Source organism: Artemia franciscana, chromosome 15, assembly GCF_032884065.1.
Source record: "Artemia franciscana chromosome 15, ASM3288406v1, whole genome shotgun sequence".
Taxonomy (NCBI): Eukaryota; Metazoa; Arthropoda; class Branchiopoda; order Anostraca; family Artemiidae; genus Artemia; species Artemia franciscana.
Window position 1 is genome coordinate 19,138,691 of NC_088877.1, and position 17,756 is coordinate 19,156,446.

Sequence of the window (17,756 nt, forward strand, 5' to 3'; positions counted from 1 at the left end):
TGGACTTTTTTTAGTGTCCCTTTTAATTTGTAGATATATATGTTTATTTCTTGTTCTTTTCTGTATTATTAAATTTTTTTGTCCCCTTCCCTTTTTTTCTGACTTGTATTTGTTCAAGTTTAGTTTGACAGATTTTTTTTTTTGACTCATAATTTGATTATTCATTATTATTAGTGTTTTTTGCTTTGTTTGCTTTGTTAGTCGACTCCGAAGTCTGAATTCCGCCCTTTAAGGGCTTGTGATAGTGATCTTTTGAAATAAATATCTTATCTTATCTCTTATCTTATCTTACGTGTATTAACATTATATTATATTATTGAATGTTATCATATATCTATCGAGCCTATAATCCATGAATTCATAGACAAATCATTGACAAACGGTTTACTATAATATTTCAAATGATGAAATAGAGGTTATACGGCACTGTTTAAACCATTCTTACGAGTTTGTGGGACATTCAACAGCTTTGAGGCAAATTCAAAATGATTGGAATCACATATATCCCCAAATGGCGACTTGTGGTCTTTTGACAAAATGCTGTTTCTATATAGCCCACCTTACCCCCAACACACTTATTTTCTTCTTCGAGTTTGAAAATGCCTGAATATTTTCTTTTTCAGAGCTAGTTCGAATTAATATATGAACTTAAAGCGACCCCATAATCATGAGCACCCACATATTTCAAGAGTGAGAAAGCTTACAATAAATTCTCTAGGAGGGGAGATCGAAGCTTTGCAATTTTTTCCAGAATTTTTCCCCTTCCCTGAATATGAAAAAGTATTGCAGCTCTAAATTCTTGTGTTTTCCAGAGGGGGGACGCAAATGGTTTCCCTTCGTCCTTTTGAATACGACTGCTTATAATACCACAGTTATTATCCATAATTTTGCTTATTAATGCTATAACTAAGCATACTTGTGGTCTCATTAACAAACGTGTTACAGAAAAGGGTTTTGTCATATATTGTTGAAATAATTTTGGTACTTACGTGTTATAGCGATCACATGTTCTTGATCTGTAATGAAACCGGTTTTCTGTGTCCATTCGGAGATAATCAGCTTAGCATGAATGAGATAAACGGTATCTATGCAGGTTTATTTTAATTACATATTTAATATATAGTGGTGGTTAGGTATTTAATCTAATGTGTTCTGGGTGGCCTGCTTTCAATAGTTCTCTGTTGTATTCTCCATAATTTTGTTAATAAAGTATTATATTTTCACCGGATTTTAGTATACTTCAGTATGATTAACCTAACTTACTCCTTTGGTGTGGTCGCTATAACGCGTAAGTACGATATTTTATATATATATATATATATATATATATATATATATACATTTAAGGTCCAAAATCGTAAAGAAGTGGAACTTGGATATGTCACCAATGCATAGGCCACATTTTGACCGAAATATTTGCAATAGTATTAGTAGTTTATAGCAATGTCAAGTTGTTATTGGCATAGCTATTACGTTTGTAAAAGTCGCTTAAGTCAAATAAATTTATTTCTCAATCACTGGAATATTTTTCCCCTCCTCCTCATCATTTACAGCTTCCCAGACTCTTGATAGCTTGAAAAAGATTTTCCATGCTATCTTCAATAGATCCTTTGTCCAATCTTCATAATAGGCATAACTGTCAGCTTGACATTAGATCAACATGTCTATTTATATTAGTATGATAGATGAAGGGTTATTAAGTCGAGGCTTTCTTCATCACTATTCACCGAAACTCTTGAGCTAAATTACAGTGTTGACAACTTCGGTGAGCGCTATGTTTTCTTAAGGGGTATAAGCTCCCTTTTCTTTGAAAATATATTGACAGCATAATGTAGGCGTACTTGGGGACAATCATCAGCTACTCTGATTTAACAAAAAGTGACAAAATTCTCACGTTTAATATTTGATTGTGATACGATACATTGCTATTGTTTGTATTGTAACGCTGTAGGGAGTTCTATTCAAAAAGTACAAATGCCAGAAATCCTGGCCCCTCAAACAGTATGACGATACCAAGAAAAACTAGAAAGTTAAGACACCTCTAGAAATTTTGGCTGACATTTTACCAGGCATTGATATTTCCCTTTTGCCTTTTTTTTGTTTTGAAGACCTGCTGGGTTCCGATTCTCATCGTTTCCCGAGTCTTCGGAACTGTCTACTACATTCTAGCCCCCGTTAATTCAACATTTATTGATTTTTAGGACAGAGGCTGTTTCTCAACCTCGTATTTTAACACCTTAAAAAATTATCATTATGTTGGCTATACTTTGTCACTAATTTGATATTGAAAGATATTTATATCAGTGATTTCCCTATAAATAGAAAGCATCTCACTAAAAAGTGCAGCTTTAAAAAAAATAAACAAACTTCATGATTACTTCATAGGCTTATATGAAGTATATTACTTCATAGGACAATCCTTTCTTCTTCTTTCGTCAAGTGCGGGAAAAAAAAAACTTTCGCGCACTACGGACAATTATCTTCCAACAAAATTTTCTCGAATAAAATCTTCTCAATTTTAGACGCCATTTATTATAGATATTATTTATCAAATAAAAGCTTGTGCAATAGTCATTAACTAAAAGCTTTAGATATATTCCCACCAGACAAGGGTATATCTAGGGTAACTTGGTCGGGGGATTGAGGATAAATGGGTAGGCTACTACAAAAACTCTAAAAAAACGCGTCAGAAATTCGGTTATATGGAACTTTTTTTTTACGTTTTTACGAGTCCGACAAAAATTTCAGGGGGAGGGTAAAACCCCGTAATTTCCACCCTGGATACGACCTTGCCTCCAAATTCTAAATTAATCCTAAGTTTAATTAATTCTAAACTTGGCTAAATTTGAATAAAGCTGTCACAACTCTTCAGAAGAAGAAGAAGAATACTAAAGTTCATATACACAAATAATATACAATGAATCCGAACATGCGTCTCCTAAATTTGAGATTACCCATTTGATATATTAATTTTCTAATTCTGATTTTCTTGTCCTGGTACATTAACCTAAATTACCTTTAAAATAGCCTTTTATGGGCATTATTTAAGCAACCTCCATTATCAGTTTTTGTAGTTATTTCATTACACACTAATGATTTGATGCATAGCTAATTGTCAAATAATACCTGTCATACAGCTATGGTCAGAAACTCAGTAATGAATTTTAATTAATAAGATAGCAAAAAATACAATCAGGGTTCTGTAGCCGATTTCTGACTCGTTGCGACTTTTCCTTAATCTATGACCATGTACGAAAAAAAGCGAAGTGTGTGTGCTTTGTAACCATTCTTGAATCAATTAAAATCCTCTAAGACTTCAGATCGATGTATTACGCCTCGAAGATGGGAGTATGGTGATAACCCTCCATTAATTCGCTTTGTTGTCTCAAGTTGCATACAAAAATATTTTACCCTATCCACATTGCATGTTGCCCTTTCCACATACTAAATTCCAAATTAATTGATGAAGCGTCAATCCGTCTTGGTCCTAACAATAATCTTATCTGCCTCTTCTGCTAAATTGTTATTTCTGTTTCTTGAATTTGTTTTTTGTGTTATTTGTAGTTCTTTGTTTTTTCTCCTTGTACTCCACTTTTTCCCTTTTGTAAGTGGGTAAGAAATAAATTATTGTTATTATTAGTTTAAAACATGAGGGAATCAAGCTTTTTCACACAAAAGGGGCTAGAAGATCAATAAGATTTTATTCTCTTTTTTTTTTCTTAACAGCAAGGATGATGCAGTGAATTAGTTTGTTTCCTTTAACGATGCCCTTTTCAGTTAGTTAAGAAAGGTATTTCTCTAAGAAAAGTTAAAAACTGTGTAAAAAAAATTGAAAAAAAAAGTTAAAAAATGATTTCAGATATTAAGTCGCACACGAATTATTATGAATTAAAACAAAATTAAAATCGAGGCTTTCACTTCCATCAAAAACTCACCTTCCCAAAGACATGGGCGTTGTTTGTGTGTCAATGCGTGTCATTTGCCCAATTGTGCCATTTGCCCATTTGCCCAATTATGCCATTGGCCCAAGCTACGTGTCCCACAAATTTTAAAACTGATCGATAAAAACGAAACCAAGTCTATCTTTATGTTAAAAAAAATGATGGTAATGTGTGATGCTATAGATGGTACAAATCATGCATAATAAAAATTATGGCAAGTTTTCAATTAAAAAAAGTGCTAATTGCCTACTTTCCTGGAAGTATTTTTATTATTGTTTTTAGTTTCACCAGATTTAATTGACATATTCAAGTTTAATTATTGACTAAGGAATGATTCTTCATTCCATGGCCATATCGAGGGGATTTTAGAGGGTTTGAACCCCTCCCCCCTCAGAAGTGTTTGTCCGACTAGTGAAAACGCGACAAAAATGAATGTAAACAAATTTTTTATGCGTTTTTTGAAGTTTTGTTTTGTAAACCCCCCCTCTTGAAAAAATATTCTTTTGTAACCTCCCCCCTAAAAGAAATCCTGGATACGGCCCTGCTTCATTCTATTTGTTTTTCGTTTTTGTTTTGGCTTTCTTTGTCGGTTTTTCAGTTTTCGTATTTATGGTTTATCGACTCCAAAATTCGAATTTGACCCTTCGCATTATGATAGTAATTTTTTGAAATAAATATCTGACGTTCGCTTGAATCTTTCATCTTTATATACCTCTCTATTGGCAATGTCGGTTCTGTCATATACAGTTGGCTACTTACAGTAATGCATGACCCCCAATGATTACAATTATAAGACGTTTTTAAATAGTATTGTCAAACTTTAGACAATCAATTTTTCCAAGGCTATAGCTTCCACTTTAGAATTGAGCTTTGCTTCTTAAAAACATAAAATTAGCACTTCATTTTCTATACGCTTTACTTTCTTACGAAAATTAGTGGAAACGCTCACTAAAACACATATTTTCCACTAATTCGTTTACATTTGAGTTAATCGCCTCAGACTACGTTAGAAGCATGCAAAAAAACAATCATTCTAAATTATGAACAGTTAAATTCCCATGTATAATTATAACTTGTTACTAGCATAATTACACACCTGACGGGACTTGCTATGCTCTTCGCAGACTAAGGGTTATCTATAGTGTCACAAATAATAAGTTGATGGATAAGTCTGTAGTGATACTATACAATGTTTGTCCAAAACCGTCTGGGTACATCGTAGGCAGACAGTTCTAGGGGGGGGGGGGCTTGCCCCGGTCGCAGGAATTTTAGAGGTGCAAAATTTCAAATAATTAATATAACATTTATAATCAATTTTTTATATTTTGAAATTTATTTTAATTAAAATAAAGCAGAGACTGCAGTTGGCAGTAAGTATAAGCAATTTGAATCCAAAATTTTCATGTTTTTCTTATCTTTTCCTATATAAAGTAAGAAAAGTCAGATTTAAACAGATAAAAAAAATTTATAATTGAAAATATGGTTATTGATGAATACTTTTCAAAATTTGGCCTGATATTTTTTAGGAGACGGGAGGGGACGCTAATCGAGACATTGTCCGGGGATCAAGAGATGCCAGAACCACCACTGACCGTAGGAAAAACATTAATGCAAATGTACATTACGCATACCGAGCAAAACGCTACGAGCGTAATTTTATATGCTAATTGATTAAATTACATTAAGTATAATCTAACCAATTTAAACAAAACAATTCATACTAGTCGAACGTAAAAAAAAATCGAAAAAAAATTTATAATTCTCGTCTAAAATCATCATAAGCAATCTATTCAGAAATTAAAAATCAAAAATCGAGCGTGAAACACTTTTTAGAAAAATTTTATAATTTGTTTTTGAAATTTATTAATTGCTTATCTGGAAATTAGATTTTGTTGCTGCTATATTGACTTTTCTCGTAACATAAACTTAGATGACGTAAAATTCTACGCAGAGTTCGAGTCTACTTGGCGCTGCCTCCATTACTGATAGAATTTGCTCCGTAAGATTACGTAACTAATGTAAAATCTTAGAAAGAACCATTGAATTTTTTTTTAACAATATATAACATTTTTGTGTATCAAGAAATAAGTGTCAGTACATCTGTAACATTCCCTTGAATCCAGGTACGGATTTAAGAAATAAAATCCTTGTACTTCAATATATACCTGCACCAGTTCTCCTGCACCACTTGCTGCACCCTCTATGTGTCTGGACTCCCCTGTAAGTGTTGTATCAAAGCTGTCTATCCTAAAGTTCTTTTTTGCCCCATTTTTTTTTTCAAGCCCTTGCGACCCGAGGGTAGAGAAGCAAATTAGGCTGAGCCAATCTGGAGTTAGGCAAGTCCAACGTAGCGTTTACATTGCCAAATAGTTGCAAGCACTCCCCATCATGTTCCTTCCGCTTAAAAAAAACAAGCTAAAAAAGGACTAATACTGTTCGAACTATCAGTGGGCACAAACGGAAAACACGGCTTTTTGTCTTATTATACAAAAAAAAAGAAACTGGTAATCAAGTTAAGATGTAAGTCTTATTGAGTGTCTTCCAGCTCACAAGAGGGAACGAATATAACACAATTTCTTTTAGGGTTCTGTGAAGTGTTGGCCTTCTAGAAATTATATTTTCAGGTAATATGTCATATTGTTACATGACAATAGCCGAAAAAGGACTTTCCTACACTTTTTTATCTGTGTGTTATTATTATTGTATTTTTTTTTTTATTATTGAGTTAGTGTTTAAATAACACATGTGTAATTTGTCGACTTTTTAAATGAAGAAACACAAAAATAGTATTTGTCAAAATCTTGGAGAATAGCGTTTTTATCCTGAATATCCAAAAGTATCTTCCCCCAATCGGAACCTTGGTGGGTATTACTGCGAGTATGTTATTTTTCTGCTTAATTATTTACGGATATGCTATTTTATCCAATATTTCTAATTGTGCTTTGAAAAGAAAACACAAAATAGATCTCCTAAGTGCTTTCCAGGAATTGCAATTTAACGAATATTTTCCTGACCAATTTCATGTAACCTACACAACGATTAAAGACCCCTTTTTCCAAAATTTGCTTATCTTTCTTTTAATATTTTGCTTATCTCCAATCAGACAGGCCCCACATTCGAAGAAACTAAAAACTGAGACCCCAGTCCTGGTGGTTTCATGAGAACCTCCATTACCACAAATATACAATGTGAACTACTGATTTACTCCTTGTTAGTAAGATGTGCCATCGCTCACTTTTTTCAATTTATGCTTCACATCGTTGTCTTGCTCAGTCTACATTCTATTCCTACTTCTGCACAAAAAAAAGTGTTGTTGCAGACCAAGACAATCCTTTTATAACCGGAAGCCTTTCCCGAATGCTCATAGGCAGGGCTGCCGCCCAGCGAAATTTTTTGTTATTTAGTGGTTTTATTCAGTAATCTAGTGATTTATGTGCTGATTTAGTTTTTTTGGCAATATAAAAATAACTAGAAATAGTAATAAATAACTAGGGATGTCCCTAGGATCATCCCTCACCAGGAATGAGCTTTTGTGCAAGCTGCAATCTTCCTCCCTTTTTTAAGTGAAAGTAAGTCTTTTGAATGTTCTCCCGTTAGTTTATATTCATTCAGTCTATCATACATGATGGCAAGATATAATGTCATACCACCCCAGAGATATCCTCCAACTCCCCCCCCCCCCAAAAAAAAAAATTGCAATTTGTACATTTAACTGCTGCTAGTGACTTAAAACCATTTCCTCCAATTTAGAGCTCAATTTTTATTGGTTGTATTACATTCAGAATGCCTTCTATAAGAGCATAGCCCTCCGTTGGCCTCCAATCTACAATTTTAGTTTTTATACTTCTTTTTATAGATAAATATTGTTTCGTCTTACCTGTTTCTACGACCGGGAAAACTACTGCATTCTAAAGATTGTTATTCAAAATGTTGTTCACATCTTAAATCCACCCCAATTAAGAATCAACTTCCGACATTGTAAATTGTACATCCGATGTTCCTAAGCACATCAGTGACATTTCCCCTTTTGTTTTTAAAGTTTTGACAGAAAACGCCTGGCCCCTATTAGCTGATTTTCAAATTCTTTAGACTTATATGCGTCCACTTAAGATCTTGGATATACTACTGTCAGCCCATGTCTGGTTTGTGTGCTGCACCATTGAACCAAAACATGTTTTAAGATCATCTTTCTTCCGGGCATTTAGAAGGGAAAATAGACCTATATGCCGGTCTTTATGGCCCATCTCTGGCATATTGACTGTTTTAAAGATTTGGATCGAAGCCTATCTATTTATCTCTTTGATAGGGTCTACGGCATTCATCTAAGGTAGGAATATTTTGAGATCACAAAGAGGAGATTCTCGACAATTTGCTTCAGGATGAGGTTTTTTGTTATAACCAGCTTATATAAAGACCTAGAAACTTAGAAATTGATTTATTTCAAAAAGATATATCAGACGGAAGTGAATCTTTGATGCAAACACAACTTCCATTTCAGTTGTTGATAACTATCTGCAACTTTTGTTTTTGCTTATTAAAAAATGAACATCGGAAATTGTCTTCTTTTTCATAATCGTTAAATCTTACCAACCCTTTTTTTTTATCTTTTCCAGCAATCGATTTTTGTTAAAAGGCTTCACAGTTTCATGTTTTTTCTCTAAAAACTGGAATATTTATTTTCTAAGAAACAAAAATGGCAAGTTAAAAGCCTTTTTTGCAAAAAAAAGAAAAGAAGAAGAAAGCGGAATAAAAATAAAAGATATAATGCTTGGAATCTCTGCATCACTTGTCTCTTCTCACTCTACTCGTTTAGTAGACCTCTCCTGTGTCTAATAAGCTTCTTGCGACTGATTTTCATGATTTCTGGCGTTCAATATTTCAATTCTCAATTTTTGCTGTAATTGCAATTATTAAAATTATGTTCGAAGTGTTTATTGAAATCTATTAGATTAATCATTTGCTTATTCTGCATCAGACCTGAATAAGTGGCAATTCATTTTTTCTAGATAGAAAATTCTTGATCCATTATCAGGATAAACAAAATTTTCTCTGTTAGCGCGTTTCTTAGAAGGTGCTATGGAGACGCAAGAATCTTAATGAAAAATAAGTTTTTTTTCATTTTTAACTATAATTTTTGGTATAATAAAAGCAAGATAGAACACTAAGTCCTTTTTACCATTTTTTTTATTATTTTCAATTATTCGTGTACAATTGACTTTACCTTTTCTCACATATTTGGGGGGGGGGGCTTGTCCTCTCGATCTGTCGTACCCGTCTTAGTATGACAAATAAAAAGAAAACTTAAAATTAATGCAAAAATCTCCTAAATAGGTTTGGCGTCTTTGAAGACAACAATTCTTGGGAGGCTTATTTCGCATGTATGGATATCCCAACGATTTAAATACTGTTAATCACAGGCCTGCATTAATGTTTGCCTCTCTCCTTGAACAATAGCTAAGCCTGATTGTCTTCGATGATACTAATGTGCAAGTTGCGTGTCCAGACCAGAGTCAACTGCTCCTGTATACCCCTCAATTATGCCGTTTGTTTGTCTGATATTCCTCCATCCGGTCGGTTTTAACCTTTTTTTGTGTATTTCGTACCTTGGGTTTTTCGGTTTCTTTGAATTAATCCAAGAAATTAAAATTCCGAAACTGTAGACTGAAATGTATATTTGCTTGCAAGCCGATTTTTCCATTAATTGCAAGATATTTTTGCAAAACCCTATAACTAAAAGCACTCAATGGGGGGGGGGGGGGGGGAGTAGCGGCTATTAGCTCTCTCTATCAAGAAAATAAACTACAAAAATAGTTTCCGTTTTTTATTCATTCAGACCCAGCTCTAAATGGGTACCTGGAGAGATCTGGGGAAGGTTAACAGGAAGGGTGTGCGAAAGCACAGGATGGTTGACCCCCAACGCCCCATTGCACTTCTTGGCTGAAGGGCCAAGAAAGGAGATCAGCACCGCCGGTAGGGACTGTAAATCTAATGCCGTATTATTTGCCTTATTTACCTTTACTGTTAAGACCAATATCATATTAAGATATTTCTGCTAGCTTTTTTTTGTTTTTGTTTTGTAAGGACTTCTAGTGAGTAATTTATTTGTTTATTTGCAATTTTTATGTGAGATCGGGTTTAGAAATCAGTCATCAAACAGTTCGTGGTAACGAACTGTAGTAAGGAGCGACCCGGCTCAATAGTAACCAAAACTCTAAAAAATGGAATTGGATACCAATAGCTACATCAAAAGAATCGCATTTTAATGCTGGTTTTAAATATATAAGTTTCATCAAGTTTAGTGTTACCCATCAAAAGTTATGAGCCTGAGAAAATTTGCGTTATTTTAGAAAATAGGGGGAAACACCCCCTAAAAGTCATAGAATCTTAACGAAAATCACACCATCAGATTCAGCGTATCAGAGAACCCTACTGTAGAAGTTTCGATATCCTATCTACAAAAATGTGGAATTTTGCATTTTTTGCCAGAAGGCAGATCACGGATGCGTGTTTATTTGTTTATTTGTTTTTTTGTTTTTTTTTGTTTTTTTCCCAGGGGTGATCGTATCGACCCAGTTGTCCTAGAATGTTTTAAGAGGGCTCATTCTAACGGAAATGAAAAGTTCTAGTGCCCTTTTTAAGTGACCAAAAAAATTGGAGGGCACCTAGGCCCCCTCCCACGCTAATTATTTTCCCAAATTCAACGGATCAAAATTTTGAGATAGCCATTTTATTCAGCGTAGTCGAAAAACCTTATAACTATGTCTTTGGGGACGACTTACTCCCCCAGAGTCCCCGTGGGAGGGGCAACAAGTTACAAACTTTGACCTGTGCTTACATATAGTAATGGTTATTGGGAAGTATACAGGCGTTTTCAGGAGGATTTTTTTGGTTGGGGGGAGGGGTTGAGAAGAGGGGGATATGCTGGGGGAACTTTCCATCGAGAATTTGTCATGGGAGAAGAAAATTTCTATGAAGGGAGAGCAGGATTTACTAGCATTATTTAAAAAAGAAACAATTTAAAAATAAATGTGAAAAAGCTTTTTCAGCTGGAAGTAAGGAACAGCAATAAAACTTAAAACAAACAGAAATTATTACCCATATGAGGGGCTCACCTCCTTCTAATACCTCGCTCTTTACGCTAAAGTATTTTTAGTAATTTCAACTATTTATTCTACGGCTTTTGTGATTCAGGGGTCATTCTTAATGAATTGGGATAAAATTTAAGCTTTAGTGTAAAGAGCGAGGTACTGACGATGGGGCGAATCCCCTCATATATGTAATAAAAACATGAGAATACAAAAGTTCTTTACGTAAGCTAATTTATAAGTTACGTAAATCTTTTACCAATAAAAAGATTCGTAAAAAATTAAAAGTTCTAGTTGCCTTTTTAATTAACCAAAAAATCGGAGGGCAACTAGGCTTTGTCCCCCGCTCTTTTTTTCTCAAAATCATTCGATTAAAATCATGAGAAAGCCATTTAGCCAAAAAAAAAAAAAAAATGCAAATTTCGTTTTAATTATTCCTCTGCGGAGAGCCAAAATCAAAACATGCATTGATTCAAAAACGTTCAGAAATTAAATAAAAAAAACAAGTTTTTTTAACTGAAAGTAAGGAGCGACATTAAAACTTCAAACGCACAGAAATTACTTCGTATATGAAAGAGGCTGCTTCCTCATCAACGCCCCGCTCTTTACGCTAAAGTTTTTTACTGTTTTAAAAAGAAGAATTGAGAGAAAGAGTCAAACTTTAGCGTAAAGAACGGGGCGCTGATGAGGAAGCAGCCTCTTTCATATACGAAGTAATTTCTGTGCGTTTTAAGTTTTAATGTCGCTCCTTACTTTCAGTTAAAAAAACTTGTTTTTTTTTTTATTTGGTTTTAAGAAACTGGTCAAGCAACTTCTTTATACCACACAATTAGCATTGGCTTGGTTGGAAAATTATTTGTAGCTATATTTTATTTAAGTATTCAGTTGGTATTTTGGTTTTGTTTGGTTAAGTTACGTATTTAATATATTCTAAGCTTTACCCCCCTCCCTCGACCCCTGATGAGCAAATATATAGCCCAAATTTTTTTCTAAACTATTACATTTTCATCATATTTTGTTTGGTTTCATTAGCATTAATCAAACTTCACTTCCCGATTGTGTATTATATAGCCGATAAGTACAAATAGTACTAGCTACTTTAATATAATCCCTTCTTGTTTTAGGAATCTAAAGAAGGTATTATGAGAAAACATTTATACGCTTAGGGGGGAGGGTATGGGTGGTGCGCCAGAATGCCCACGAAAGCCACAAGATTTTTACAGTGTTTCCTATAATTTCTTGCAATTTCCATTTAATTCACATATTTTTAGGAAATCGTGCTCCAAGTAATTTAACGGGAGCGAAGAGGGAGGGTTAAAATACACCAACATAAAGAGCATGTCGGATTTCTATTTTTTTTTCTTATCCTGGTTTGTATTATTAAACGGTTTTATCTGATCATACTAAGAAGATTTAAGGAACTGAGATTAAAATCATTTGATCAAAGGAGATTAATATAAATCACTATGTATTTTCCATTAACATAACCACAGACATGAAAAACGTATTGGCAAGTTGAATCAGGTAATAACCGTAATTATCTGCAACAGCGTTAAAAAGAAAGTACAAGCATATCTTATACCTGTGCCGTGTTCAATGTTCAATCTTGAGCAAGTAATCTTCTCAACAATTATTTTAAGCTGCAAGCGATTACCAGTATTTCTTTCAGTCACGTTCAAATAGTGATAACTTTTTCAATCTTTAAATCGTGTCGATATTCTTAGACTATCCACGAAGAAACCTTCATTTTCAGATTTACAAAAAAAGGCATGTCGAAAGACTCGAAACAACAGTATATGCAGAGAGTGGGTTATTTCAGCCTCTTCCGAAGTTTTGGACTATATTGTGTTTCTAAAAGAGTGTTCTAATTCTTTGCTGCTGCTAACCCGCCCAATGACATCAGAACTATGTTATATAGCTAGATACAAAGAAATATCCCTTACTCACCTTTACAAACTTTGCGGATAAGAGTAATCATTTCTTCTGTTGTCTTCCAACGAGGTTTCAGTTGAAAGATTTAGTGGATGCACGGGTGGCTTGTATTTCTCGTTTTCAAATGTTTCCAACTTATTTTTTAAGTAAAGGCTTATCAGCAGTATAGCAATACGGTAATAATAATCAAACAGTTCGTGGTAACGAACTGTAGTAAGGAGCGATCCGGCTCAATAGTAACCAAAACTCTAAAAAATTGAATTTTGATATCAATAGCTACATCAAAAGAATCGCATTTTAATGGTGATTTTAAATATATAAGTTTCATCAAGTTTAGTCCTACCCATCAAAAGTTACGAGCCTGAGAAAATTTGCCTTATTTAGGAAAATAGGGGGGAACACCCCGTAAAGGTCGTAGGATCTTAACGAAAATGATACCATCAGATTCAGCGTATCAGAGAACCCTACTGTAGAAGTTTCAAGCTCCTATCTACAAAAATGTGGAATTTTGTATTTTTTGCCAGAAGACAAATCACGGGTGCGTGTTTATTTGTTTTTTTTTTTTTCCAGGGTTCATCGTATCGACCAAGTGGTCCTAGAATGTCGCAAGAGGGCTCATTCTAACGGAAATGAAAAGTTCTAGTGCCCTTTTTAAGTGGCCAAAAAAATTGGAGGGCATCTAGGCCCCCTCCCACGCTTATTTTTTTCCCAAGTCAACGGATCAAAATTTTGAGATAGCCATTTTGTTCAGCATAGTCGAAAACCATAATAACTATGTCTTTAGGGATGACTTACTCCCCCACAGTCCCTGGGGGAGGGGCTGCAAGTTACAAACTTCGACCAGTGTTTACATATAATAATGGTTATTGGGAAGTGTACAGACGTTTTCAGGGGGATTTTTTTGGTTTTGGGGGTAGGGTTGAGGGGAGGGGGCTATGTGGGAGGATCTTTCCTTGGAGAAATATGTCATGGGGGAAGAAAAATTCAATGAAAAGGGCGCAGGGCGCAGGACGAATCTGGTCACGTTAGAAAAAAAACGTCAAATTCAGAGCTTAATATACAATGCTGGGTGTTCGGAGCCTCTCTATTATGGAGTATAATTTGAAAATAACACAACTATACGAGCGATAAAACATATATACCACAACCATAACTCAACTAACGAAAGAACTGCTAAGAGATAACACAACTATAAAGCGAAAAAAGGTGAAAACTAACGGGAAAATAAACGAACTAAGAGGTGGAAGGGGCTCAGAGAAAAAATATAATCCTTTTCCAATTTTGAGCCTAACTTCCGCAAAGGAGTAATAATGTCAGAAGCCCCGAAATACCGAATTATTTTCTTTTTCCTATAAGACCGGGGTAAATGAAACAGAAACTTACAATAGTGGAAATATAATATACACAATTCAGCCAGATCTTGTCTTTTTTTCAGGATAGGTGAAATACCAGCTAGGAAAAGTATTGAATGGTCGCAAAAACTAGTGTATAGCAATGCAAGCGCTTTTCGATAATAATGACCACGATTAGCTACTATTTTACCATAACCCGCTTTAAGTTTTCTTTAATATGCCGTACAATATTGATCCTAAAAGCTAGTAGATTCCAATAAATATGAATGCTTGACCGTCGCAAATCAGAGACACAATGGATGGAGAAGTTAGAAAGCGGATTTCAAATGGGCATAGACTTTGCATTAAAGACTAGGTACTCACACTTATCAATATTCAATGCCAGACCAACAGTTTTGAAATGTTTTGAAATAGATGATACGGAATTCGAGAGGCTAGATCTAGAACTGCTAGATCTAGAAGTATATCATCCGCATATGCAATACAAGAGACATTTACCAAATTACAAAAAAGAAAGGGCATAATTTTGTATAACACACTGCGGATCCAAATACTGAAAAGATACGGTGAAAGAACACCACCTTGACGCACTTCCAAGCGGGTTGGAATATTCCCATAACAATTAGAGTGAAACTTAACCGAATATGGGAATCAAACAGTTCGTGGTAGCGACCCGGCTCAATAGTAAACGAAACTCTAAAAAACGGAATTTCGATGCTAAAAGATATATAAAAAGAATTGGATTTTTATGCTGATTTTAAATATATACGTTTCATCAAATTTAGTCTTTGTCATCAAAAGTTACGAGCCTGAGAAAAATTGCCTTATTTTGGAAAATAGGGGGTAACACCCCCTAAAAGTCATAGGACCTTAACGAAAATCGCACCATCGCATTCAGCGTATCAGAGAACCTTATAGAAAAAATTTCAAGGTCCAATCTACAAAAATGTGGAATTTCGTATTTTTTGCCAGAAGACAAATCACGGGTGCGTGTTTATTTTTTTTTTCCCCAGGGGTCATCGTATCGACCAAGTGGTCCTAGAGTGTTGCAAGAGAGCTCATTCTAACGGAAATAAAAAGTTCTAGTGCCCTTTTTAAGTGACCAAAAAATTGGAGGGCACCTAGGCCCCCTCACACGCTCATTTTTTCCCCAAAGTCAACGGATCAAAATTTTGATATATCCATTTTGTTCTGCATAGTCGAAAACCATAATAACTATGTCTTTGGGGATGACTTACCCCCCAAAGTCCCTGGGAGAGGGGCTGCAAGTTACAAACTTTGACCAATGTTTACATACAGTAATAGTTACTGGGAAGTGTACCGACGTTATCAAGGGGATTTTTTTGGTTTGGGTGTGGGGTTCAGGGGAGAGGGCTATATGGGAGGATCTTTCCTTGGAGGAATATTTCATGGGGGAAGAGAAATTCAATGAAAAGGGCGCAGGACTTTCTAGCATTACTATAATAAAAACAATGAAAATATAAACATGAAAAAGTTTTTTCAATTGAAAGTAAGGAGAAGCATTAAAACTTAAAACAAACAGAGATTATTACTCATATGAGGGGTTCTAAAAATACTTTAGCATAAAGAGCGAGGTATTTAGGAGGAGATAAATACTTCGCTCTTTATCCTAAAAAATTTTTAAGTAATTTCAACTATTTATTCTACGGCCTTTCTGATTCAGGGGTCATTCTTAAAGAATTGGGACAAAACAAGATTTAGTTTGAAGAGCAAGGTATTAACGAGGGGACCAACCCTCTCATATATATAATCAAAAATATAAGAATATAAAAGTTGTTACGTAAGTTAATTCTTAAGTTACGTATTTTGTTTACCAATAAAAACGTTCGTTAAAAATTAAAAGATCTAGTTGCCTTTTTAAGTAACCGAAAAATTGGAGGGTAACTAGGCCTCCTTCCCCACCCCTTATTTCTCAAAATCGTCTGATCAAAACTAAGAGAAAGCCATTTAGCCAAAAAAAGAATTAATATGCAAATTTCATTTTAATAATTTATGTACGGAGAGCCAAAATCAGACATGCATTAATTCAAAAACTTTCAGAAATTAAATAAAAAAAACAAGTTTTTTGAAATGAAAGTAAGGAGCGACATTAAAACTTAAAACGAACAGAAATTACTCCGTATATGAAAGGGGCTTTTCCTCCTCGACACCCCGCTCCTTGCGCTAAAGTTTGATTCTTTCTCGCAACGTTACTTTTTAAAACAATAAAAAACTTTAGCGTAAGGAGCGTCGTGTCGAGGAGGAAAAGCCCCTTTCATATACGGAGTAATTTCTGTTCGTTTTAAGTTTTAATGTCGCTCCTTACTTTCATTTCAAAAAACTTGTTTTTTTTATTTAATAGTAGTCTAAATCAGGGGAGGGGTATATCCCCCTATATTTTCTCTCTCCCAAGATTTGTAAGAATGTGTTTTTTGGGATATTTTCGTTAAAAATGTCTTCAAGATTTTCACTGAGAAAAGGACATATTTGCCCCCCCTCCCTAGATCCTGAATAAATTTTGCCCCACTAGCTTTTCAAACAGTTCGTGGTAACGAACTGTAGTAAGGAGCGACCCGGCTCAATAGTAACCAAAACTCTAAAGAATGGAATTTGGATATCAATAGCTACATCAAAAGAATCGCATTTTAATGCTGATTTTAAATATATATAAGTTTCATCAAGTTTAGTCTTACCCATCAAAAGTTACGAGCCTGAGAAAATTTGCGTTCTTTTAGAAAATAGGGGGAAACGCCGCCTAAAAGTCATAGAATCTTAACGAAAATCACACCATCAGATTCAGCGAACCCTACTATAGAAGTTTCAAGCTCCTATCTACAAAAATGTGGAATTTTGTATTTTTTGCCAGAAGGCAGATCACGGATGCGTGTTTATTTGTTTGTTTGTTTTTGTGTTTTTTGTTTTTTTCCCAGGGGTGATCTTGTCGACCCAGTTGTCCTAGAATTTTGCGAGAGGGCTCATTCGAACGGAAATGAAAAGTTCTAGTGCCCTTTTTAAGTGACCAAAAAAATTGGAGGGCACCTAGGCCCTCTCCCAAGCTAATTATTTTCCCGAAGGCACCAGATCAAAATTCTGAGATAGCCATTTTATTCAGCGTAGTCGAAAAACCTTGTAACTATGTCTTTGGGCACGACTTACTCCCCCACAGTCCCCGTTGGAGGGTTTACAAGTTACAAACTTTGACCAGTGCTTACATATAGTAATGGTTATTGGGAAGTGTACAGGCGTTTTCAGGAGGATTTTTTGGTTGGGGAAGGGGTTGAGAAGAGGGGGATATGCTGGTGGAACTTTCCATCGAGGAATTTACCATGGGGGAAGAAAATTTCCATGAAGGGAGCGCAGGATTTACTAGCATTATTTAAAAAAAAAACAATGAAAAAATAAATATGAAAAAGTTTTTTCAGCTAGAAGTAAGGAGCAGCATTAAT

The 17,756-nt window shown here is 34.8% G+C and overlaps 1 protein-coding gene across 2 annotated transcripts in view; it reads left to right on the forward strand.

The window, feature by feature from the left end:
* LOC136036141 (netrin receptor UNC5C-like) overlaps positions 1-17,756 on the forward strand; it is a 111,876-nt gene that overhangs the window by 19,770 nt on the left and 74,350 nt on the right. The window lies entirely within an intron of this gene.